General features: G+C 48.7%; 1 protein-coding gene across 3 annotated transcripts in view; it reads left to right on the forward strand.

Moving 5' to 3' along the window:
- LOC147111120 (constitutive coactivator of PPAR-gamma-like protein 1 homolog) overlaps nt 1–26,035 on the forward strand; it is a 145,143-nt gene that overhangs the window by 24,794 nt on the left and 94,314 nt on the right. The window lies entirely within an intron of this gene.

The raw sequence follows: 26,035 nt of genomic DNA on the forward strand, positions 1-26,035 counted from the left end.
AACACTTGAAGACTAGCTTTTCTTTTGCTTAATGGACACCTATCATTCTCTTTAAAAGGACTGCTTTCCTCCACCCCTTGGGTTGCTTGCCATTCACTGTTTGTCCATTCTGCATCCAAGAAATTGTGCTTTGTTGGTACCATTTTTTGGCTAACACATGAGAGCAACCCAGTGCAACATAGCCAAGGATAGTAACATTTTCTTAAACTCACTGTGATGGAGTATCTGGGTTCTACAGGCCAGCTGAGATTGGAAATTCTCCATATGTAGAATATGTGTGTCCTTGCATTCTGCTACTCTGGATGTAGTGTGCTAAATCAAACGCAGAGCATTATAATTCTGAAGTTTTACTTTGAGGGAAAAAGTGAAAGTAAAAAGTGACATAAGAACATAAGAACATAAGAAATAGGAGCAGGAGTAGGCCAATCGGCCCCTCGAGCCTGCTCCACCATTCAATAAGATCATGGCTGATCTGATCCTAACCTCAAATCTTCTATCACTCTGCATCCACCCGAACCCATGTGATCTCCCGGGAGAGGCGAAAAACCAGATAAAGACCCAATGGCCAATTTGGGAGAAAAAAATCTGGGAAATTCCTCTCCGACCCATCTAGGCGATCGAAATTCTTCCAGGAGATCACTCTGTCCCTATATTTTCTACAGTACTTACCTTCTGTAAAGGCGATCTCCACCCCAGCCAGGAACAGGAATAAAACCATCTCCTGAAATCTAACAGAATTAGAACACGGTAGGAGCAGAACAAGGCTACACGGCCCCTGGGCCCGCTCCACTACCCACAGGGCCATGACCATTCCGAACCCAGACTCATGTCCAATTTCCTGCCCGCTCCCCGTAACCCTTTATTCCCTTTACTTCTAGGAAACTATCTATTTCTGTTTTAAATTTATTTAATGATGTAGCTTCCACAGCTTTCTGGGGCAGCAAATTCCACAAACCTACCACCCTCTGAGTGAAGAAGTTTCTCCTCATCTCAGTTTTGAATGAGCAGCCCCTTATTTTAAGATTATGCCCCCTAGTTCTAGTTTCACCCATCATTGGGAACATCCTCACCGCATCCACCCGATCAAGCCCCTTCACAATCTTATATGTTTCAATAAGATCGCCTCTCATTCTTCTGAACTCCAATGAGTAGAGTCCCAATCTACTCAACCTCTCCTCATATGACCACCCCCTCATCCCCGGGATTAACCGAGTGAACCTTCTTTGTACTGACTCGAGAGCAAGTATGTCTTTTCTTAAGTATGGACACCAAAACTGTATGCAGTATTCCAGGTGCGGCCTCACCAATACCTTGTACAACTGCAGCAATACCTCCCTGTTTTTATATTCCAACCCCCTAGCAATAAAAGCCAACATTCCATTGGCCTTCTTGATCACTTGCTGCACCTGCATACTAACTTTTTGAGTTTCGTGCACCAGGACCCCCAGATCCCTTTGTACTACAGTACTTTCCAGTTTCTTGCCATTAAGATAATAACTTGCTCTCTGATTTTTCCTGCCAAAGTGCATAACTTCACACTTTCCAGTATTGTATTCCATCTGCCAAATCTCTGCCCACTTACTTAGCCTGTCTATGTCCCTTTGCAGGTTTTTTATGTCCTCCTCACTCACTACTTTCCGTCCCATCTTTGTATCATCTGCAAACTTTGATATGTTACACTCGGTCCCTTCCTCCAAATCGTTAATATAGATTGTAAAGAGTTGGGGACCCAGCACTGACCCCTGCGGAACACCACTAGTTACTGGTTGCCAATCTGAGAACGAACCATTTATCCCAACTCTCTGCTTTCTGTTAGAGAGCCAATCCTCCACCCATGCCAGAATATTACCCCCAATCCCGTGATTTTTTATCTTGAGCAATAATCTTTTGTGTGGCACCTTATCAAATGCCTTTTGGAAGTCTAAATACACTACGTCCACTGGTTCCCCTTTATCCACCCTGTATGTTACTTCCTCAAAAAACTCAAGCAAATTTGTTAAACATGACTTCCCCTTCATGAAACCATGCTGAGTTTGCCCTATTAAATTGTGTTTATCCAAATGTCCCGTTACTGTCTCCTTAATAATGGACTCTAACATTTTACCAACCACAGATGTTAGGCTAACAGGTCTATAGTTTCCAGCCTTCTGCCTACTACCCTTTTTAAATAATGGTGTTACATTAGCAGTTTTCCAATCTGCCGGGACCTTTGCTGAGTCCAGTGAGTTTTGGAAAATTATTACCAATGCATCCACAATCCCTACCGCTACTTCCCTCAAGACCCTGGGATGCAAGCCATCAGGTCCAGGGGATTTATCCGCCTTGAGTCCCATTATTTTACCAAGTACCACTTCCTTAGTGATTTTAATTGTATTTAGTTCCTCCCCCCCTAGAGCCCCCTGTTTGTCCAGTGTTGGGATATTCTTAGTGTCCTCTACTGTAAAGACTGATACAAAGTAATTGTTCAGTGTTTTTGCCATCTCCATGTTTCCCACCATTAATTTCCCGGTCTCATCCTCTAAGGGACCAACATTTACTTTAGCCACCCTTTTTCTTTTTATATAACTATAGAAACTTTTACTGTCTGTTTTTATACATTTTGCTAATTTACTTTCATAATCTATCTTCCCTTTCTTAATCAATCTTTTTGTTATTTTTTGCTGTCTTTTAAAGACTTCCCAATCTTCCATCCTCCCACTAGATTTGGCTACCTTATATGCCCTTGTTTTTAGTCGGATACTATCCTTAATTACTTTACTTAGCCACGGATGGCTATCTTTTCTTTTACACCCTTTTTTCCTCAGTGGAATATATTTTTTTTGGAAGTTGTAAAATAACTCCTTAAATGTACACCACTGGTCATGTACCGTCTTACCCTTTAATCTATTTTCCCAGTCTACTCTCATTAATTCCGCTCTCATACCTTCATATAGGGGACATCTTCACTAGTCCCCTAAAGACTGGGTATGTTATCGAGTGAGTAAGCAAGCTTGTTGGCCTTTTTTATGTTGCGCATGTGCTAATTATGTTATACTGGGGAAGCATGGTAACTTGTGCATCTGCCCCAAGTTACACAGAATTCTGTAAATATGCTCGTGCCTGTAGAAATGAGAGCTATTTTCCCCTCCACAAATTAATTAATGATGTACTTAAAAATCAAAATCAGATTTGAAGCAATTGGCATTTACACTGATTTGGATAATTGTACAGGAAACTTTCGTTTAACCGGAAATATCCGGAATGCTCTATCCACCGGCAAAATTCAGGAGTCGGTTCAGATAACTTTTTTTACTTTTCGTTGCTTTTTTTCTCCAGTCCTGGCTCTGCAAGCGTCTAGCTGAAGCTGTTGCTTAGCTACAGGGACGCTTGCAAGCTGCGCCGACTGTTTTGAGGCTGGGTTTGTTGCTTCAGACGGAGCTCAGAAGCTCCGTATGTTTTAACGTTAGCGCTCGTTTTTCCGGCAGTGTTGATCGACCGGCACCAGCTCGGTCCCGTCAGTGCCGGATACCAGAAGTTTTCTGTACTGAGGTTTGTGTTTTTAAAATGAGGCTGTCTGTATTATTCTGTCAGTCCCATCTGTGGTGGCTGCTAAGTTGGTGAGACTCACCTGCAATGTTCCCTGTAATTTCTTTTGGCCCTGCGCGGCCCCTTCAAAATACCACGCATGTGTGGTTTTTACATCGAAAAGCCGACTGCACGGGTTCCCTGGAGCGCTGCACAGCCGCGTGGCCGTGCAGCTTACAGGGAACATTGCTCACCTGTTAATAAATGTATTTGTGACCAACAAATATTGGATATGAACTACTGCTAGAGGTGTGTGAGTGTTGGTACCATGGTACAATGGTAGGATGATTAGCGGGCACCTATTACAAATTGTAAGGAAAATCAATATTGAATCAACAAGGGTTCTGAATAAAAGTGTACCTTTTTAAAATAGAATATACATTTTTTTAACAAACTGTTCAATTATCTACTGTAAACATTTTATCATTTGTGTTCTACATACTTGAGAATAGCCCTAGTCATTAATGGGGGAAAGGGGAAGAAACGAGCACAAAGACCTTGCACTGATGAGATGTTTTGGCAGTATTGTTTCATGACTATCATCTTCTTGGACCTAATGAGACGTTTAAGTTGCTCCTCAGCAGTTTTCTTTCTTCATCACAATTATGTTTCTGAGAAAAACAGTAAACTGTACATGTCAGAAATCATTTGTTTGGCAAAATACTTGTCTATAGCACCTAACTTGTTCGATTTTGCAATTAAGCCAGTTTATTTTTTGTGACCATGTCAATTGTTGCACATTTTGTTGCATATTTCAGAGGCCTCAGAATAGCAACAACTTATCTCCAAATTCAGACCTTCTGCAGAGTTTTCCTTGCCTCTGCTAACAGTAGTCACCTGTCTACCAGTGAACAACAGCTTTGGGAGCTTTCTGCAGTGCTGCAGTTTTTGTTAGGCCCAACAAGAGCAGCTCAAAAGGTGGAGACAAATATTAGAAAGACCTGAGGGGAAAGATAAGGGTATTACATCTCACTCTAGAGGCTGCAAAGAATTACAGCCCAGTCCAACGTCACCTGAAAACAAGGGAGCAAAGATTCTTAATGTCACTAAGCAACTCTGCCCCCTTTGCCAATGTCATTGTGACCTAGGTTTCATACTTCCTGTTCTAATGTGCATTACACTTACATTTGTATTAAAATCTATTTAACATTAATTAGTCCAAATCACTCTGGATACTAGCAGTCTTGGCCATATAACTTGGTGCTATCAAATTTTATGGTAGAATGGTTAGAAGTATTCTCCAAATCATTTATGAATATTATGAAGAGCAGGAAAGCCAGAACAGATCTCTATGAAACTACACTAGTCCATGTCTTTCTCTTCCTCCCTGACAGGAACTTTTGATTTATCATCTCTACCCATTTTCTGTTATCAAGCCATTTTTACACCAAACTAGCTAATTTGCCACTAGTTCCAGAGCATTTATCATCTCGTCACTCGTATGTGGCACATCATGAAACATTTTCTGAATATCCCAGTGCATAATGTTCATTTGATAGTCCTCATAAGTCAGTTTAGTTACTCCCTCAAAGAATTCCAGAGAATTTAAGGCAAAATCTGTTGCTGCTAAATTGATGTTTATTTATGGCCTAGGCTTTCTTTAAAAGAGCATTGTGGCTGGCGTTATTTGATATTTCCTGTTGTGGTATCTGCCTTTTGATTTTTGGCCTGGGAAACAACGTTGTAAGTTGTTTCAAGTTTAGCCAGGAATATTTCCAAATGCTAGGTTTTAGTAATTGATCATCTCTACTTTGACTGATAGAAGGGGGTTATATATAGATTCTTAATTCCTTAGTATACAATCCACGACAAGGCCTTAGACAACGTGGACCACTTTCCATACCTCGGGAGCCTGCTGTCAACAAGGGCAGACGTCGACGACAAAGTCCAACACCGCCTTCAGTGTGCCAGTGCAGCCTTCGGTCGCCTGAGGAAGAGTGTTTGAAGACCAGGACCTCAAACCCGGCACTAAACTCATGGTCTACAGGGCAGCAGTGATACCTGCCCTGCTGTATGCCTCAGACATGGACCATGTACAGCAGGCACCTCAAAGCACTGGAGAGATACCACCAACGCTGCCTCCGCAAGATCCTGCAAATCCATTGGCAGGATAGGCGCACCAATGTCGGTGTTCTTGCTCAGGCCAACATCCCCAGCATCGAAGCTTTGACCATGCTCAATCAGCTCCGATGGACGGGTCACATTGTCCGCATGCCCGATACGAGACTCCCAAAACAAGCGCTCTACTCGGAGCTGCGGCACGGCAAGAGAGCCTCGGGTGGGCAGAGGAAACGTTTGAAGGACACCCTCAAAGCCTCCTTGAAAAAGTGTAACATCCCCACCGACACCTGGGAATCCCTGGCCCAAGACTGCACAAAGTGGAGGAGAAGCATTCGGGAAGGCACCGAACACCTCGAGTCTCTTCGCCGGGAGCAAGCGGAAGCCAAGCGCAAGGAGCGCACGTCAACCCAAGCACCCCACCCACCCGCCCCTTCAGCCACCGTTTGCCCCACCTGTGACAGAGACTGTAGGTCCCACATTGGATTCATCAGTCACCTGAGAACTCATTTTTAATGTGGAAGCAAGTCATCCTCGGTTCCGAGGGACTGCCTAAGAAGATGATGATACTGGTTTCTGAATTTCATCTTTTGGAGAATTAATGTTCCTTCCATTTACCCATCTCCTCATTCTTTAGAAATGCAATATCGATTCCAGCACGTGAATGCTAAATGTTCCTCAGAATAGTGCATTGAAAGACAAGAAACTGATTTATTTAACCTGAGCAGTAAACTCCGCTTTGATTTCTAAACTGGGATGTACCCAATACATTGTGAGATATACTCGGTCTCAAAAAAAACGGACTCTTCATATGTTTACCAAATATTACTATTTGGATATTTCCACTGAAGAGGATTTTGTTTCTGTTGGGTTGTTTTTAATGCAAACATTTCACTGGTATGTGGATTGAAGAAAAGTGAAAGTAATCATTTATTTTATCTATCTATTTATCTTCTATCTTATATATCTATAATATAAAAGGATACTTCTGTCTGTCATTCCGTCTGTCTGTCTGTCTTGAATTAACTCAAGTTATAGAGCGTACCTACACGTGCGTTACGTTGAAAGAAAGCTGACGATTCCAGAACCGTCCTAAGCGTATTTACGTTTCGGTCGGACAAAAATTGCGCCCGCGGTATCCAAAAAGCGTTCAACATTCCGCTCATTAGCATCGAGTGACGTCGAGGTCAACCAATGGTACGGCGGGTTCCTGGCGCGTGCAGCCAGGCCCTCCTACGGTCGAGTGACGGGACGATTGACCAATCCTACGCTTCGGTGACCTGATGGTCCACCAATCGGTGCCTGTGTGGGCGGGCCTTATCGTTCTGAACCAAGGTGAGTCGCTGCCATCTTGATTCCAAACTTTTCATTTCTTTTTCCCGCTTTCTGCGTCTTTTTAAAAAAAAAAGTTCCTTTTAAAACAAATTCTCTAAAAAAAAAGTTAATTACTTCCAGAAATTGTTTTTAAAAAAAAGTTAATTACTTTCTAAATCTTTTATCTAATCTCATTAATTTTCCTACCTTTCCCCGTTTTTGCAGGTAGGCCTCTAAGCCTTGGGCGTCTGTTGCCAGCCATGCTGGACCCTAGGCAGTTGTTTTGTGGCAAGCTCCTCCCACCCCTCACCGCCCCCCCCTTCGGTCTCCCCCATCACGTGATGGTTGACCAATCCTATGGCGTGTGTGGGCAGGGCCTGATGCTTAATAAGACACAATAAATAAAAGTTACTTTAGTCTTCGCGAGCACTGGAGTGACTGCAGCAACTATTGCAGCGTAAGTGAAGAGATAGAGAATAAATAATTCAGTTTTTATATCTTCTAACTTTATACCTTCTTTCCTTAAAAACTTTCGGCTTTTGTATATCTTCTAACTTTATATCTTCTTTCCTTAAAAAAAACTTTCAGTTTTCAAAAGGCGAAAGTTTTTTAAGGAAAGAAGATATAAAGTTAGAAGATATACAAAAGCCGAAAGTTTTTAAGGAAAGAACTTATAAAGTTAGAAGATTTCCGATTTTGTACCTTGCAGCTACTTTTTTTAAAAGTAAAGAAATTTTGCAGTTTTTAATTAAGAAATTTTTTTTTTCCGTGCTTCCAACCGACATGAGAAAATGGCCGCCGGCTTCTTCGCGCACCTTCAAGGCTGGCCGCACCCGCCCTGAAGGCTGGCAGACAGCTTTTTTTTCTTTCTGCCCCCACCCCCTATCCCCTCTCCCCGCCCCCCCCCCCCCCCCCCAAACCCCCTCTCAAGGGTTAACCCGGCAACCGGCTCTGGAGATCGGGAGGGGAGGAGGGTTACCCAGACAACTGGGCCCGGCCATCTTTCATCCTGGCAGCAGTTCAATGCAGCGACACCACAGCGCCATATTTGATCCTGGCAGCACGGCAATTTCCTCGTGGCGCCATCTTTGATCATGGTGGAACTTCAATGTGGGCCCGAACAGCGCCATCTTTAGTCTGGGCTGCCCGGTTTCTTCCTCCTTCCCTCTCTCCTTCCCCCTCCCTCCCTCTCTCTCCCCCCCCTTCCCTCTCTCCTTCCCCCTCCCTCCCTCTCTCTCCCCCCCTCCCTCTCTCTCCCCCCCTCCCTCTCTCTCCCCCCCTCCCTCTCTCTCCCCCCCTCCCTCTCTCTCCCCCCCTCCCTCTCTCTCCCCCCCTCCCTCTCTCTCCCCCCTCCCTCTCTCTCTCCCCCTCTCTCTCTCTCTCCCCCTCCCTCTCTCTCTCCCCCTCCCTCTCTCTCTCCCCCTCCCTCTCTCTCTCCCCCTCCCTCTCTCTCTCCCCCTCCCTCTCTCTCTCCCCCCTCCCTCTCTCTCCCCCCTCCCTCTCTCTCCCCCCTCCCTCTCTCGCCCCCCTCCCTCTCTCGCCCCCCTCCCTCTCTCGCCCCCCTCCCTCTCTCGCCCCCCTCCCTCTCTCGCCCCCCTCCCTCTCTCGCCCCCCTCCCTCTCTCGCCCCCCTCCCTCTCTCGCCCCCCTCCCTCTCTCGCCCCCCTCCCTCTCTCGCCCCCCTCCCTCTCTCGCCCCCCTCCCTCTCTCGCCCCCCCTCCCTCTCTCGCCCCCCCTCCCTCTCTCGCCCCCCCTCCCTCTCTCGCCCCCCCTCCCTCTCTCGCCCCCCCTCCCTCTCTCGCCCCCCCTCCCTCTCTCGCCCCCCCTCCCTCTCTCGCCCCCCCTCCCTCTCTCGCCCCCCCTCCCTCTCTCGCCCCCCCTCCCTCTCTCGCCCCCCCTCCCTCTCTCGCCCCCCCTCCCTCTCTCGCCCCCCCTCCCTCTCTCGCCCCCCCTCCCTCTCTCGCCCCCCCTCCCTCTCTCGCCCCCCCTCCCTCTCTCGCCCCCCCTCCCTCTCTCGCCCCCCCTCCCTCTCTCGCCCCCCCTCCCTCTCTCGCCCCCCCTCCCTCTCTCGCCCCCCCTCCCTCTCTCGCCCCCCCTCCCTCTCTCGCCCCCCCTCCCTCTCTCGCCCCCCCTCCCTCTCTCGCCCCCCCTCCCTCTCTCGCCCCCCCTCCCTCTCTCGCCCCCCCTCCCTCTCTCGCCCCCCCTCCCTCTCTCGCCCCCCCTCCCTCTCTCGCCCCCCCTCCCTCTCTCGCCCCCCCTCCCTCTCTCGCCCCCCCTCCCTCTCTCGCCCCCCCTCCCTCTCTCGCCCCCCCTCCCTCTCTCGCCCCCCCCTCCCTCTCTCGCCCCCCCCTCCCTCTCTCGCCCCCCCCTCCCTCTCTCGCCCCCCCCTCCCTCTCTCGCCCCCCCTCCCTCTCTCGCCCCCCCTCCCTCTCTCGCCCCCCCTCCCTCTCTCGCCCCCCCCTCCCTCTCTCGCCCCCCCTCCCTCTCTCGCCCCCCCCTCCCTCTCTCGCCCCCCCTCCCTCTCTCGCCCCCCCTCCCTCTCTCGCCCCCCCTCCCTCTCTCGCCCCCCCTCCCTCTCTCGCCCCCCCTCCCTCTCTCGCCCCCCCTCCCTCTCTCGCCCCCCCTCCCTCTCTCGCCCCCCCTCCCTCTCTCGCCCCCCCTCCCTCTCTCGCCCCCCCTCCCTCTCTCGCCCCCCCTCCCTCTCTCGCCCCCCCTCCCTCTCTCGCCCCCCCCTCCCTCTCTCGCCCCCCCTCCCTCTCTCGCCCCCCCTCCCTCTCTCGCCCCCCCCCTCCCTCTCTCGCCCCCCCCCTCCCTCTCTCGCCCCCCCCTCCCTCTCTCGCCCCCCCCTCCCTCTCTCGCCCCCCCCTCCCTCTCTCGCCCCCCCCTCCCTCTCTCGCCCCCCCCTCCCTCTCTCGCCCCCCCCTCCCTCTCTCGCCCCTCCCTCTCTCGCCCCCCCCTCCCTCTCTCGCCCCCCCCTCCCTCTCTCGCCCCCCCCTCCCTCTCTCCAGTCGCGCTCTCTCTCTCTCTCTCTCTCTCTCTCTCTCTTCCAACAACAACATGCCCTCGAAAAAGCCTCGGCACCGCTGGGCACTCCAGCTAGTAGGATTATAAAGTTCTATAAATGGCGCCACAAACTCCATTCCCTAGCCACCGATTCCATCCGTCTTCCTGGCAACTGTCTGAGGTTGACCCAGACTGTTCGGAACTTTGGTGTCATTTTTGACCCCGAAATGAGCTTCCGACTACATATCCGGGCCATCACTAAGACCGCCTATTTCCACCTCTGTAACATCGCCTAACTCTGCCCTGCCTCAGCTCATCTGCTAAAATCCTCATCCAGACCTCTAGACTTGACTATTCCAACGCACTCCTGGCCGGCCTCCCACTTTCTACCCTCAGTAAACCTGAGGCCATCCAAAACTCTGCTGCCCGTGTCTTAACTCACATCAAGTCCTGTTTACCTATCACCCCTGTGCTCGCTGACCTACATTGGCTCCCGGTTAAGCAACGTCTCGATTTAAAAATTCTCATTCATGTTTTCAAATCCCTCCATAGCCTCGCCCCTCCCGATCTCTAATCTCCTCCGGCCCTACAACTCTCAAGCTATCTGCACGCCTCCAATTCTGGCCTCTTTAGCATCCCCGATTTTAATTACTCAACCATTGCTGGTCGTGCCTTCAGCTGCCATGGCACTAAGCTTTGGAATTCCCTCCCTAAACCTCTCCGCCTCTCTACCTCTCTTTCCTCCTTTTAAGATGTTCCTTAAAACGTATCTCTCTGACCAAGCTTTTGGCCATCTTCCCTAATATCTCTTTATGTGGCTCGATGTCAAATGTTGTTGGATAATTCTCCTATGAAGCGCCATTGGACGATTTACTAGTTAAAGGCGCTATATAAATACAAGTTGTTGTTGATTGTCTTTATTCTTAAACTGGAAGTGTCCTCTACGTACTACTTATCTGCACGATGACCTCCATTCAGTCCCTTTTGGGAAGATGCATATTGCATTCACAATTTCTGTTTGGTGAGGTACCCTTAGGGAGAAATTCATGGATGATGTCTGGTATTGCTGACTCAAAAATGTTTTAAGAGTAAAACTAAGTTGGGTTTACTTCGGTATGGAGCGAATATTCTCATTCGAAGAATTGAGAGCATTCCACACTAGATATGGATTTGACAAAATGCCATCATTCATAGCCTTGTAATTTACACGTCGGTAACGGCAGATGCAATCTAATTAAAGGTTTCGGATGATGTCATAAACTGTTTGCGACATCTAAATCCAGAGAATAGGTTACATTTCTTTGTCTTCCCCGGTGCCTGCTGTGTTTTTTAAACTAGAATTTGATAGCATTTTATATTTTATATTGTTCAGAAGGCTTCAGTGTGTCAGCGACTCAGCTGTGTGATACTTAGAGGGTATTGATCTTTTGGAATTGATCATTGCAGGGGAATAACTTGATGTTTATTGTTTTGTATGTCTAGTAAAAATGTAAAGCGGTAACCTGGATCAGTTGTAATTGCTGAGGGTTTTCCAGTGTAATCTCTTGTTGGTTGCAATAGGTCAGTGTGATAAGGCTAGTCAAGACATTACAACCTCCAAAAATAAAAGATTACATTTAATAGACAGCACAGATAATAGCAAAATTCAAGCAAACTAGGGATAAAGAAATCTCAATTATTAAGCCTTGCAGAATTTGGAGTGTATGTGCGGGATACTGTTACTGTCAAATTGCGAACGGTCCAATTTTCTGTTCCGGGGTGTCACTGATAAGATGGGCTGTTCAATTTTGTTTAGCTGAAAGTTTTACCTATACTTGTGGTCATAAGTATTTAAAGCTGCTTCTGGTAACTGTTAAAATGATTAGAAGTAAAATCTGTGAGCTTAATCACATGGTGCAGTAAACTGAGAAATATTAGCACAAAGAATATTTTGTGCTATAACTTGTAATTTGAAACTGCCAGCACTTTGAGGTAAGGGATGTTAATGCTGGGGAGCAGCACTCTGTCCATTTCAGATGGCCATTTTCAGCATCAAGCCCTCCCAGATTTGGTATGACATCGGCCACATGCAGAGGCAAATTCTCTCCAATGTGGCCCAACAGCATGCTGTAACTCCAACCACTCGTGTGACATTTTTCCCCATTTCCCACACCATGCTGTGGCGCCTGAGGTGAGATTGTCAGGTTAGCTAAGATGTTGTGCTGTAGGCCCGTGCCCACTAGGGACTGGATTGAGACTGCCCAAACTCTCTTCACACAGCAACGGCTGGACTTGAACCCTGATTCCATAATGGTTTCACCTGCACAAAATAGTTGAACTGGCTCCAGTAGTGAGGAGGGGTAGGTGTTGGTTTAAATTGTTAGCATAGTGTTATCCAATAGGTTAACCCATAGTCACATGAGGCTAATTGGGAATCCAGATGTGGATAATTGCAGTTTTGATTCAAAAACTGTCTGGCCATATGATCTCAATACTCATTCGCATAACGTATGCATGTGTACGTTAACTTTTTTGTGTGTTTGTTGGTAAAATAGTACAGTAAGATGAAAAGCAGAATGCGAGTGTTTTCTGATAGTTGTGTGTTGTGTGCATTACTTCCTTGGTTACTGCTTGTTGGTGTGTAAAACAGCTGAAAATGCTGGACTTCAGCACCATGGAAACACCAGCAATATCGTATGGATAGGGGAACAGTCATCATGGTCGGTTCGGCCAATCGGAATAACTGCTTCAGGCCAACCAAAGAAAGCAAGCCCAAATAATAAAGAGCAGCTCCATCAGGGCATGTTCTGGCCAACCATGTCCAGGGTGGCGAGCTGGGGCAGAGCAGCTTCATCAGGGCATGTTCTGGCCAACCATGTCCAGGGTGGGGAGCTGGGGCAGAGCAGCTCCATCGGGGCATGTTCTGGCCAACCATGTCCAGGGTGGCGAGCTGGGGCAGAGCAGCTCCATCAGGGCATGTTCTGGCCAACCATGTCCAGAGTGGAGAGCTGGGGCAGAGCAGCTCCATCGGGGCATGTTCTGGCCAACCATGTCCAGGGTGGGGAGCTGGGGCAGAGCAGCTCCATCAGGGCATGTTCTGGCCAACCATGTCCAGAGTGGAGAGCTGGGGCAGAGCAGCTCCATCGGGGCATGTTCTGGCCAACCATGTCCAGGGTGGGGAGCTGGGGCAGAGCAGCTCCATCAGGGCATGTTCTGGCCAACCATGTCCAGGGTGGGGAGCTGGGGCAGAGCAGCTCCATCAGGGCATGTTCTGGCCAACCATGTCCAGAGTGGGGAGCTGGGGCAGAGCAGCTCCATCAGGGCATGTTCTGGCCAACCATGTCCAGAGTGGGGAGCTGGGGCAGAGCAGCTCCATCGGGGCATGTTCTGGCCAACCATGTCCAGGGTGGGGAGCTGGGGCAGGTCTGGTGCATCTTCAAGCTCTCAACAATCACTCTGATGAAGTCAAAGTTCCGCACGGAACGGCTAGACAAAACCGAGAAGCTGCACTGTTTGCTAAATTCATGCCGAAATCCAAACTTTGTTGAAAGGGAAAGGCTGCAAAATGGTGATAGATGTTTAATAAGTAAATATAAGCTGAAGGTAAGCATGCAGGTGCAGCAGGTGGTTAAGAAGGCAAATGGTATGTTGGCCTTCGTAGCGAGAGGGTTTGAGTACAGGAGCAAGGCCTTGCTGCAGTTGTACAGGGCCTTGGTGAGACCACACCTTGAGTATTGTGTGCAGTTTTGGTCGCCTTATCTGAGGAAGGATGTTCTTGCCATGGAAGGAGTTCAGCGAAGATTTACCAGACTGATAGCTGGGATGGCAGGAATGACGTATGAGGAGCGATTGGGTCGATTGGCCTTGTACTCGCTGGAGTTTAGAAGAATGAGAGGGGATCTTATTGAAACTTATAAAATTCTAACAGGACTAGACAGACTAGATGCAGGAAGGATGTTCCCGATGGCGGGGGAGTCCAGAACCAGGGGTCACAGTCTAAGGATAAGGGGTAGGCCATTTAGGACAGAGATGAGGAATTTCTTCACCCAGAGAGTGGTGAACCTGTGGAATTCTCTACCACAGAAGGCAGTAGAGGCCAATTCATTAAATATATTCAAGAAGGAGTTAGATATATTTCTTAAAGCTAAAGGGATATGGGGAGAAGGCAGGAACAGGGTACTGAATTTGGATGATCAGCCATGATCTCATTGAATGGCAGAGCAGGCTCGAGGGGCCGAATGGCCTACTCCTGCTCCTATCTTCTATGTTTCTATGTATACACGTGAAGTACATTTACATGTTTTCTGTGTAAGGCGTTTTCTGATAAAATTAGTGTATGACTGAAACAGTATTGCTACAACCATGCCTGTGGCTAGTCAGTGATTTCTATTGGACAGCACTGGCTTAGCACTGCAGCTATCTGTTTTAAGTTTTTTTTATATGCAGTGTATATATATTTACTGTTGAATCACAGATGGTACAGCTGGATTCAGATTATGTAATTTTCAGTACATTGGTGCAACTATGTACTCTCTTTAAAAGCTATTTAGGGAGGTAAGATTACATCTTCAACAAAATGAGGATTGTCGCTGTTTGTTATTGAACAATTCTAGATCGGATACAGCATGGCTAGTTGCCGAGTAAAGCATTCTGTACTCTTTCCAACCAAGTGTTTTAACTAGAAACTTGGAGAAGCGTCCCTTAGTACAGAAGTGTGATTTGTTTTTTCCTCTTTGCTTCACACCTATTATCTTTATGCCTGCTCTGAGATTGACAAGTGGCTGTTGTTGCTGGGAGCTCACGGAGGCTGGAAACTGCATTATGATGACCAAAATCGATTTTGTGCAGGACCCTTGCAACAAAGGGTGAGAAGACTTTCATCCCATTGAATTAGGCTCACTTTGAACCTAGGCCCTAGAGATGTGTGGACAATATGCTAACCCACTGTGCACCTAGTTCTCTCCCCCTCAACTATGTAGGAGTCAAATGATTTGTTCACTCTGCTGCCAATTGCTACTATAAATGGTATGAATTTAGAAAACATCAGTTACGGTTTCAGACTTTCTTGCCATTAAAAAATTGTGTTAATGACAGCAAAGTCAGCAGTGACTGATACTGATGTCTGCCTTTGTGCTCCCTTCTTCCTGGCTCCTACTACCAATATTTTTTTCAGCATCCTCCCCCTTGATAAGTCTTCAGAATTGTTGGAACCAACAGCTCCATGTTCATGAAGTTTTTTTTCCATACACAGGAAACTTTGTGTTATCCGGAGGCTAAATGTCCGGCAAGCTCGAGTCACCGGCAAAAATCAGGAGCCGTTTCGTTAGATTTTTTTTCTTTTCGTTGCTTTTTTCTCTCAACAGTCAAGCCCTGCAAGGTCTCGCTGAAGCTGTTGCTAAGCTATAGAGACGCTACAGAGAGTACGGCCGACTGTTTAGAAGCTGTTGCTAAGCAACAGGGTTTGTTGCCAGATACGGAGCTCAAAATCTCCGTATGTTTCAACATTAGCGCTGGTTTGTCCGGCAGTTTTGAGGGAACGGCAACAGCTCGGTCCCGTCGGTGCCGGATAGCACAAAGTTTCCTATACTTTGAAGATCTATTGAGCAATGGTACTGGTAACTGCTGGGAGGAAATGCTGCAGAGTAGCAGAGCAATTTGTACCGGCCATTTTTCTGGCTGTTGCTTTTTAATGTTATTGTACTATTAAACCAGATGTGGAAGCATTTATCACACACCAGGTGTACAAGACCACTAGATGTTGTGACTCTCCTGGTGGGAGGAGATAAGTGAGATTCTTTGGGTTCAAGGTGGCTCCAGGATGACCGGTGAATGTTTGGAACCAGTCAATCCTCTGGCAGATGAGTAATCCAATACCTGAGCCAGTGGTGTGCATTTGTCCAGGGCACTGTTGATAATTGATGAGCCAGGCAGGTTCGTTAATTGGACTTGCAGGAGTAGACGTGTTGCTGAGGGTTGGAACTCTTTCTGCTCTGGTTCCAATAAGCCTGCAAGTCAATACCCAAATAGATATATGGTGGTCCTTGCTGGACAAGCAACAGAAAACCTAGTTGTAATCTGCTAATAGGTTGTGTGGTTTTATCTGGCTAAATTCCAGCAGTCAAATGGGCCCCTAAGCCTTGGTTGTGCCAACTTGTGCCTAAGCTCTCTGAACTTTGAGAGGTGTATCCCTATAGAAAGAAAGAGAGACTTGCATTTATATAGCGCCTTTCATGACCACCGGACGTCACAAAGCGCTTTACAGCCAATTAAGTACTTTTGAAGTGGAGGCACTGTTGTAATGTGGAAAACGCGGCAGCCAATTTGCACACAGCAAGGTCCCACAAACAGCAATGTGATAATGACCAGATAATTTGTTTTTGCTATGCTGGTTGAGGGATAAATATTGGCCAGGACACCGGGGATAACTCCCCTACTCTTCTTTGAAATAGTGCCATGGGATCTTTTATGGCCACCTGAGAGCGCAGATGGGGCCTTGGTTTAACGTCTCACCCGAAAGACAGAAAGGGGGAAAGAGTATGTGGTTTATATTGGTGAAATAAAGAGTAGATTGCCTTTCAAAAGCTAGGCTTTATTAACCTTAAAAAACCAGCAAGTACATGTTGAGCACCCAGTCTCAACCAAACTGTAGAAAACTGAATTTAAGATGGCCACCACAGGTCACATGGAATCAACTAACCAATAAGTTTACAGCATATATCTCAAGGCAGGAAAACAGGCAACCAATTACAATGCTTCTTATAAAACAAGAATAATCACCACATTCACCCCTCCTTTTAAAATATACTTCAACCTAGGTAGCCTTTACAGTTTACAATTAGTTATTTATGACTAGAGCAATACATGTATAATGCCTTCAACAATTTTAAAATTTTACTATTAAATTATTAATTATTTTAAAAGTCAATTTTTAATCGGTCGACCGGATATCTTGTTCGTGTCGACCTTCTTAGCCTTGGTGGAGTTCCTTGCCCTCCCACACCAGGAGACACAGAAATATTTTCTGCAGGGAGGCTATCAATATCCCGATTATCAATGGTTTCCGGATTGGAAGTCCCATTAGAAGGTGGACTGGGAGTGTCATGAACATCCATCGGGGGCAGACTAAGAGAATTGTAAGTGTCTGCAATAGGATTGGAAATGTTCGTAGTATCTGTGACGACATCAACATTATCTGAATTATGGCTATTGTTAATGTCCTCAGGAGAGGGCTGGCCACCACAAGGAGCTAAGTCTTTAACTGAAACCGTACTTTCTTTCCCATCTTGGAATCGAATGTGAGCATATTGGGAATTTGCCTCCAATAGCTCCACCTCCTCCACTAAAGGATCATACTTTGACAGTCTAACATGGCGTCGGAGCAGCACAGGTCCCTGCATAGTAAGCCATGAAGGTACCGAATATCCTGTAGTGGATCTCCGCGGATAGTTGAAGAGCCTTTCATGGGGGGTCACATTAGTAGCCGTTGATTAGTATATCCAACTTATTTAGAGATTGCTGATCCAACACACCCAAAAAGTTTTCAAATGTACGATACCAATGTTTCCATTGATCATCCACTCCTGCAGAATTAGGGTCAGCATTAAATCGTTCCGGTCGAAGATACGTTCCATTATAGCAAAAGGTTAATAAATTGAAATAAAGAGTAGATTGCCTTTCAAAAGCTAGGCTTTATTAACCTTAAAAAACCAGCAAGTACATGTTGAGCACCCAGTCTCAACCAAACTGCAGAAAACTGAATTTAAGATGGCCACCACAGGTCACATGGAATCAACTAACCAATAAGTTTACAGCATATATCTCAAGGCAGGAAAACAGGCAACCAATTACAATGCTTCTTATAAAACAAGAATAATCACCACAGTTGGGCAGCCAGAAATTCTAACTACAGTATGTGGATTTCTTAGTAGCTTGGAGATGCTCAGTGATGGGTTTCCATATATATTGGATACCTAGCTAACCCATAAAAGTCCACTGAATCACAAAGATAGAGGAGGACCAAAGGCAAGAAAATTCAAATGCCTGGTTAAGCTGCACCAGTGTCATGCATCTGATTACTGGTTGCTAACACAAGTCTGGGAACAGGATTCCTACTGCCCAGCCCCTTGGTAGAGGAATGGTGTGCTGCACATGGGAACCTAGCAGTAATTATATACGAGCAAAGTGATTTAAGTAAAATGACATTTGGAATGCCATATTTAAGCAGGTGCACAGCTAAACAGTGTAGATAGCCAATTCTCACCTTGTTGTAGGTAGGATCCCAGAGATGACAGTGTTTCGAAGATGCTTCTTGTCCAAGGTGGTGTTACAAGACGACACTGAAAACTCAGCAAGTTTCACTAGTTAAGGTTTCGTCTTCATGGAGGAGCTTGCTTCAGCAACAACCACAATATTGTAAGTTGTCTGTTTTACTATTTGATAGTTGAAAGGAAAGATGTGTGGGGAAACTGGGGAGATGATTGCGGAATGCTGATAAGCATAAGGTAATACATATAGGTGTTAAATTTAATTATAATTCTGAACTGAGGGAACCATGTGAAGCAGGAGAAACATAATTAATTTGACCACTGAGATTGATAGGTTTGTTAGGTAAGGGCATTGGGGGATATGGAACCAAGCCGGGTAAATGGGGTTGCGATACAGATCAGCCATGATCTAATTGAATAGCGGAAGAGGCTCGAGGGACTGAATGGCCTACTCTTGTATTCCTCTGACGAGCATGGACAACTGGAGAACTGTCCTGCAAAGCCCACCCCACCTCATTATCCTGAAGCAGATGTGGGACTTCTGCTTTGTCGGCCCCGACAGCTTTTTCTGAATGCCCGAACAAAGCAAAATAGTTTGTTGCAAGCCAGTTGGCTTTCTAACCGTCAGAGTTTAGTCTTAAATGTATGCACGTAGCTGGAACGCTCTGTCATGACGTCATTTTGCAGCTTCATGTTGAGAAGTTTCAGGTGGCTTCTAATTTCTATTAGAAATGCAGGATCTGCCACCACACCTTGCAGCAGATATCTTGTCAGTGGCCTTTCTTTTACACAGTGTATTTTGTGACTCAATTCAAAAGACTGCTGAGGTAGTGCACCATGATTGAGCCATCATACATCAGATTTCTAAACTGGCAGTAATTGAGGAGTCATGCCTGAATAAAATTGGTGCCCATGTTCATGACTGGCTGCAGGTGGGCCACTCGACCTGCCAGAGCTTCGTGAACAATGCAGTGGTGGGTGTTAAACTTGGTCAATTTGCTTACAACAGAAGTAAGAACAATATATTCATTCTTGTGTCCACTTTTGGTAGATAACGGTGGCACAGAAAACAGGAAAGATATACTTTAGCCATTGTCTTGACTTGTCTCGACACCCACATCTTATTGAGGCGAGAGTCAAGGCAGCACTATCAGTGATCAGGCCAGCGAGCTCAGCCTAGCTGTGCAATGGTCTCTTTCAAATTTAAGAAGTGATCAGATCCTGTTAATGGAGCAATCCACACTATTAGAAATGCAATGGATTGCTTTTCAATCTGGAAATTGAAGTTTTGTTAGCCTGTGTTTCATGGATATTTTTCCAAAATAGTAAGTTTTTCTGTTATTTCGGTCATTACTGAAAAATTCGATTTGGCGCCCAAAATGAACAGCACGCCAGTGGGATTACTCCACCCGCCAGTCCATGCAAGCTTGAGGCTCAAACCAAATTTGTCATCGGGCCTCATTAGCATGGAAGTGGCGAGCTGCAGGTGCCAAATGGATATCCAATGCAGTTCACTGGTCGGGGCCTAACACATTCCAGTTGGCTCCAGGGCTAAAGCCGGCCTGCAGGTAGGTCCTGTGGAGAGAGGGGAGGCAAAACCAAGGGGTCGAGCTCGTGCTCCTACAAGCGGCTCTCAGTATTGTGGAGTCGGGAGGAGTACTCCTGCGGCTCTCGGTATTGTGGAGTCGGGAGGAGTACTCCTGCGGCTCTCGGCATTGTGGAGTCGGGAGGAGTACTCCTGCGGCTCTCGGTATTGTGGAGTCGGGAGGAGTACTCCTGCGGCTCTCGGCATTGCGGAGTCGGGAGGAGTACTCCCGCGGCTCTCGGTATTGCGGAGCCGGGAGGAGTACTCCTGCGGCTCTCGGTATTGCGGAGCCGGGAGGAGTACTCCTGCGGCTCTCGGTATTGCGGAGTCGGGAGGAGTACTCCTGCGGCTCTCGGTATTGTGGAGTCGGGAGGAGTACGCCTGCGGCTCTGGGTATTGGGGAGTCGGGAGGAGTACTCCCGCGGCTCTCGGTATTGTGGAGTCGGGAGGAGTACTCCTGCGGCTCTCGGTATTGCGGAGTCGGGAGGAGTACTCCTGCGGCTCTCGGTATTGCGGAGTCGGGAGGAGTACTCCTGCGGCTCTCGGTATTGCGGAGTCGGGAGGAGTACTCCTGCGGCTCTCGGTATTGCGGAGTCGGGAGGAGTACTCCTGCGGCTCTCGGTATTGCGGAGTCGGGAGGAGTACTCCTGCGGCTCTCGGTATTGCGGAGTCGGGAGGAGTACTCAGAATCACAGAAACCCCACAGTGCAGATAGAGGCCATTTCGGCCCATCGAGCCTGCACCGACACATATCCCACCCGTTCCCCGTAACCCCTACACCAACACATATCCCACCCTATCCCCGTGTATTTAATCCCCCTAACACTAAGGGTCAATTTATCATAGCCAATCAACCTAACCTGCACATCTTTGGACTGTGGGAGGAAACCGGAGCACCCGGAGAAAACCCACGCAAACACGGGGAGAATGTGCAAACTCCACACACAGTCGCCCGAGGCCGGATTCGAACCCGGGTCGCTGGCGCTGTGAGGCAACAGTGCAAACCACTATGCCACCGTGCTGCCCTCCTGCGGCGCTCGGTATTGTGGAGTCGGGAGGAGTACTCCTGCGGCTCTCAGTATTGTGGAGTCGGGAGGAGTACTCCTGCGGCTCTGGGTATTGTGGAGTCGGGAGGAGTACTCCTGCGGCTCTGGGTATTGTTGTGGAGTCGGGAGGAGTACTCCTGCGGCTCTCAGTATTGTGGAGTCGGGAGGAGTACTCCTGCGGCTCTCAGTATTGTGGAGTCGGGAGGAGTACTCCTGCGGCTCTCAGTATTGTGGAGTCGGGAGGAGTACTCCTGCGGCTCTCGGCATTGTGGAGTCGGGAGGAGTACTCCTGCGGCTCTCGGTATTGCGGAGTCGGGAGGAGTACTCCTGCGGCTCTGGGTATTGTGGAGTCGGGAGGAGTACTCCTGCGGCTCTGGGTATTGTGGAGTCGGGAGGAGTACTCCTGCGGCTCTCAGTATTGTGGAGTCGGGAGGAGTACTCCTGCGGCTCTCAGTATTGTGGAGTCGGGAGGAGTACTCCTGCGGCTCTCGGTATTGTGGAGTCGGGAGGAGTACTCCTGCGGCTCTCGGTATTGCGGAGTCGGGAGGAGTACTCCTGCGGCTCTGGGTATTGTGGAGTCGGGAGGAGTACTCCTGCGGCTCTCGGTATTGTGGAGTCGGGAGGAGTACTCCTGCGGCTCTGGGTATTGTGGAGTCGGGAGGAGTACTCCTGCGGCTCTCAGTATTGTGGAGTCGGGAGGAGTACTCCTGCGGCTCTCGGTATTGTGGAGTCGGGAGGAGTACTCCTGCGGCTCTGGGTATTGTGGAGTCGGGAGGAGTACTCCTGCGGCTCTCAGTATTGTGGAGTCGGGAGGAGTACTCCTGTGGCTCTCAGTATTGTTGTGGAGTCGGGAGGAGTACTCCTGCGGCTCTGGGTATTGTGGAGTCGGGAGGAGTACTCCTGCGGCTCTGGGTATTGTGGAGTCGGGAGGAGTACTCCTGCGGCTCTCAGTATTGTTGTGGAGTCGGGAGGAGTACTCCTGCGGCTCTCAGTATTGTTGTGGAGTCGGGAGGAGTACTCCTGCGGCTCTCAGTATTGTTGTGGAGTCGGGAGGAGTACTCCTGCGGCTCTCAGTATTGTGGAGTCGGGAGGAGTACTCCTGCGGCTCTCGGTATTGTTGTGGAGTCGGGAGGAGTACTCCTGCGGCTCTGGGTATTGTGGAGTCGGGAGGAGTACTCCTGCGGCTCTCAGTATTGTGGAGTCGGGAGGAGTACTCCTGCGGCTCTCAGTATTGTGGAGTCGGGACGAGTACTCCTGCGGCTCTCGGTATTGTGGAGTCGGGAGGAGTACTCCTGCGGCTCTGGGTATTGTGGAGTCGGGAGGAGTACTCCTGCGGCTCTCAGTATTGTTGTGGAGTCGGGAGGAGTACTCCTGCGGCTCTCAGTATTGTGGAGTCGGGAGGAGTACTCCTGCGGCTCTCGGTATTGTTGTGGAGTCGGGAGGAGTACTCCTGCGGCTCTCGGTATTGTTGTGGAGTCGGGAGGAGTACTCCTGCGGCTCTGGGTATTGTGGAGTCGGGAGGAGTACTCCTGCGGCTCTCAGTATTGTGGAGTCGGGAGGAGTACTCCTGCGGCTCTCAGTATTGTGGAGTCGGGACGAGTACTCCTGCGGCTCTCGGTATTGTGGAGTCGGGAGGAGTACTCCTGCGGCTCTCGGTATTGTGGAGTCGGGAGGAGTACTCCTGCGGCTCTCAGTATTGTGGAGTCGGGAGGAGTACTCCTGCGGCTCTCGGTATTGTGGAGTCGGGAGGAGTACTCCTGCGGCTCTCGGTATTGTGGAGTCGGGAGGAGTACTCCTGCGGCTCTGGGTATTGTGGAGTGGGGAGGAGTACTCCTGCGGCTTTGGGTATTGTGGAGTCGGGAGGAGTACTCCTGCGGCTCTGGGTATTGTTGTGGAGTCGGGAGGAGTACTCCTGCGGCTCTCGGTATTGTGGAGTCGGGAGGAGTACTCCTGCGGCTCTGGGTATTGTGGAGTCGGGAGGAGTACTCCTGCGGCTCTCAGTATTGTTGTGGAGTCGGGAGGAGTACTCCTGCGGCTCTCAGTATTGTTGTGGAGTCGGGAGGAGTACTCCTGCGGCTCTCGGTATTGTGGAGTCGGGAGGAGTACTCCTGCGGCTCTGGGTATTGTGGAGTCGGGAGGAGTACTCCTGCGGCTCTCAGTATTGTGGAGTCGGGAGGAGTACTCCCGCGGCTCTGGGTATTGTGGAGTCGGGAGGAGTATTCCTGCGGCTCTCAGTATTGTTGTGGAGTCGGGAGGAGTACTCCTGCGGCTCTCAGTATTGTGGAGTCGGGAGGAGTACTCCTGCGGCTCTCGGTATTGTTGTGGAGTCGGGAGGAGTACTCCTGCGGCTCTGGGTATTGTGGAGTCGGGAGGAGTACTCCTGCGGCTCTCAGTATTGTGGAGTCGGGACGAGTACTCCTGCGGCTCTCGGTATTGTGGAGTCGGGAGGAGTACTCCTGCGGCTCTGGGTATTGTGGAGTCGGGAGGAGTACTCCTGCGGCTCTCAGTATTGTGGAGTCGGGAGGAGTACTCCTGCGGCTCTCGGTATTGTGGAGTCGGGAGGAGTACTCCTGCGGCTCTCAGTATTGTGGAGTCGGGAGGAGTACTCCTGCGGCTCTCGGTATTGTGGAGTCGGGAGGAGTACTCCTGCGGCTCTGGGTATTGTTGTGGAGTCGGGAGGAGTACTCCTGCGGCTCTCGGTATTGTGGAGTCGGGAGGAGTACTCCTGCGGCTCTGGGTATTGTGGAGTCGGGAGGAGTACTCCTGCGGCTCTCAGTATTGTGGAGTCGGGAGGAGTACTCCTGCGGCTCTCGGTATTGTGGAGTCGGGAGGAGTACTCCTGCGGCTCTGGGTATTGTTGTGGAGTCGGGAGGAGTACTCCTGCGGCTCTCGGTATTGTGGAGTCGGGAGGAGTACTCCTGCGGCTCTGGGTATTGTGGAGTCGGGAGGAGTACTCCTGCGGCTCTCAGTATTGTTGTGGAGTCGGGAGGAGTACTCCTGCGGCTCTCAGTATTGTTGTGGAATCAGGAGGAGTACTCCTGCATTTTTGCTGATGATTGAGAGTAGGCTGAGAGGATGGTAATTAGCCAGGTTGGATTTATCTTTTTTTTGTGAACAGGACATACCTGGGCAATTTTCCACGTTGTCGGGCAAATGCTAGTGTTGTAGCTGTACTGGAACAGCTTGACTAGAGATGTGGCAAGTTCTGGAGCACATGTCTTCAGTGCTACATGCAATATGTTGTCAGGACCCGTAGCCTTTTCTGTGTCCAGTGCATTCTGCTGTTTCTTGATGTCACGTGGAGTGAATCGAATTGGCTGAAGACTAATCTGTGATAGTGGGGCCCTCAGTAGGAGGCCGAGAAGGATCATCCACTCAGCACTTCTGACTGAAGACTTTAGCCTTGACTTTTGCACTCGTATGCTGGGCTCCACTATCATTGAGGTTCATGGAGCCGCCGCCTGTTAGTTGCTCAATTGTCCACCACCATTCATGCCTGGATGTGGCAGGATGGCAGAGCTTTGACTTGATCTTGGTTGCGGGATTGCTTAACGCTGTCTATAGTATGCTACTTCCGCTGTTCAGCATGCATGTAGTCCTATGTTGTAGCTTCCCAGGTTGCCACTTTATTTTCAGTTATGCCTGGTGCTGCTCCTGGCATGCTCTTCTACACTCCTCATTGAACAAGGATTGATCTCCTGGCTTGATGGTGATCAGGAAGTGTGCAATATGTTGGACCATGAGGTTACAGATTGTGGTGGCATACAACAATTCTGCTGCTGATGGCCCACAGATTCTCATGGATTCCCAGTTTTGAGCTGATCGATCTGTTCTTAATCTATCCCACTTGGTAGTGCCACACAACATGAGAGAGGGTGTCCTCCGTGTAAAGACGGGGCTGGCCTTCATGAGGACTGTGCTGTGGTCACTCCTACCAATGCTTTCATGGACAGGTGCATCTGCGGCAGGTAGTTGGCGAGGACGAGGTCAAGTAGGTTGATCTGTGGTGTTGGTTTTTTAACCAGCTGCTGCAAGCCCAGCCTGCCAGTGGTGGTACTGACGAGCTACTCTTAGTGATGGACATTGAAGTCCCCCACCCACAGTATTCCAGAACTTGATAGACTCTGGAACAGTACCCATGGATTGGAGGGTAGATAATGTTACCCCACTATTCAAAAAAGGTGGTAGAGAAAAAGCGGGGAATTATAGACCGGTAAGCCTGACATCGGTAGTGGGGAAAATGCTAGAGTCCATTATAAAAGATGTAATAGCAGAGCACTTGGAAAGCAGTGACAGGATCGGACAAAGTCAACATGGATTTACAAAAGGTAAATCGTGCTTGACTAATCTGGAATTTTTTGAGGATGTAACTGGTAGAATAGATAAGGGAGAACCAGTGGATGTGGTGTATTCGGACTTTCAGAAGGCTTTCGATAAGGTCCCACATAAGAGATTAGCGTGCAAAATTAAGGCACATGTGATTGGGGGCAAGGTATTGACTTGGATAGAGAACTGGTTGGCGGACAGAAAGCAAAGAGTTGGAATAAACGGGTCGTTTTCCGAGTGGCAGGCAGTGACCAGTGGGGTACCGCAAGGATCGGTCCTAGGACCCCAGCTGTTCACAATATATATTAATGATCTGGACGAGGGAATTGGATGTAGTATCTCCAAATTTGCAGATGACACAAAGCTGGGTGGGAGGGTATGCTGTGAGGAGGATGTTGTGAAACTCCAGTACGATTTGGACAGGTTGGGTGATTGGGCAGAAACATGGAAAATGCACTATAATGTGGATAAATGTGAGGTTATCCACTTTGGTGGCAAAAACAGGAAGGCAGATTATTATTTGAATGGCAATAGATTGGGAGAAGGGGAAATGCAAAGAGACCTGGGTGTTCTTGTGCACCAGTCGCTGAAGGTAAGCATGCAGGTGCAGCAGGCGGTTAAGAAGGCAAATGGTATGTTGGCCTTGGTAGCAAGAGGGTTCGAGTACGGGAACAAGGATGTCTTGCTGCAGTTGTACAGGGCCTTGGTGCGACCGCACCTTGAGTATTGTGTGCAGTTTTGGTCGCCTTATCTGAGGAAGGATGTTCTTGCCATGGAAGGAGTGCAGCGAAGATTCGCCAGGCTGATACCTGGGATGGCAGGAATGACTTATGAGGAGAGATTGTGTCGATTGGGCTTATACTCACTGGAGTTTAGAAGAATGAGAGGGGATCTCAT

Source organism: Somniosus microcephalus, chromosome 11, assembly GCF_052327205.1.
Source record: "Somniosus microcephalus isolate GS21.2 chromosome 11, FLI_Smic_1.0, whole genome shotgun sequence".
Classification (NCBI taxonomy): domain Eukaryota; kingdom Metazoa; phylum Chordata; class Chondrichthyes; order Squaliformes; family Somniosidae; genus Somniosus; species Somniosus microcephalus.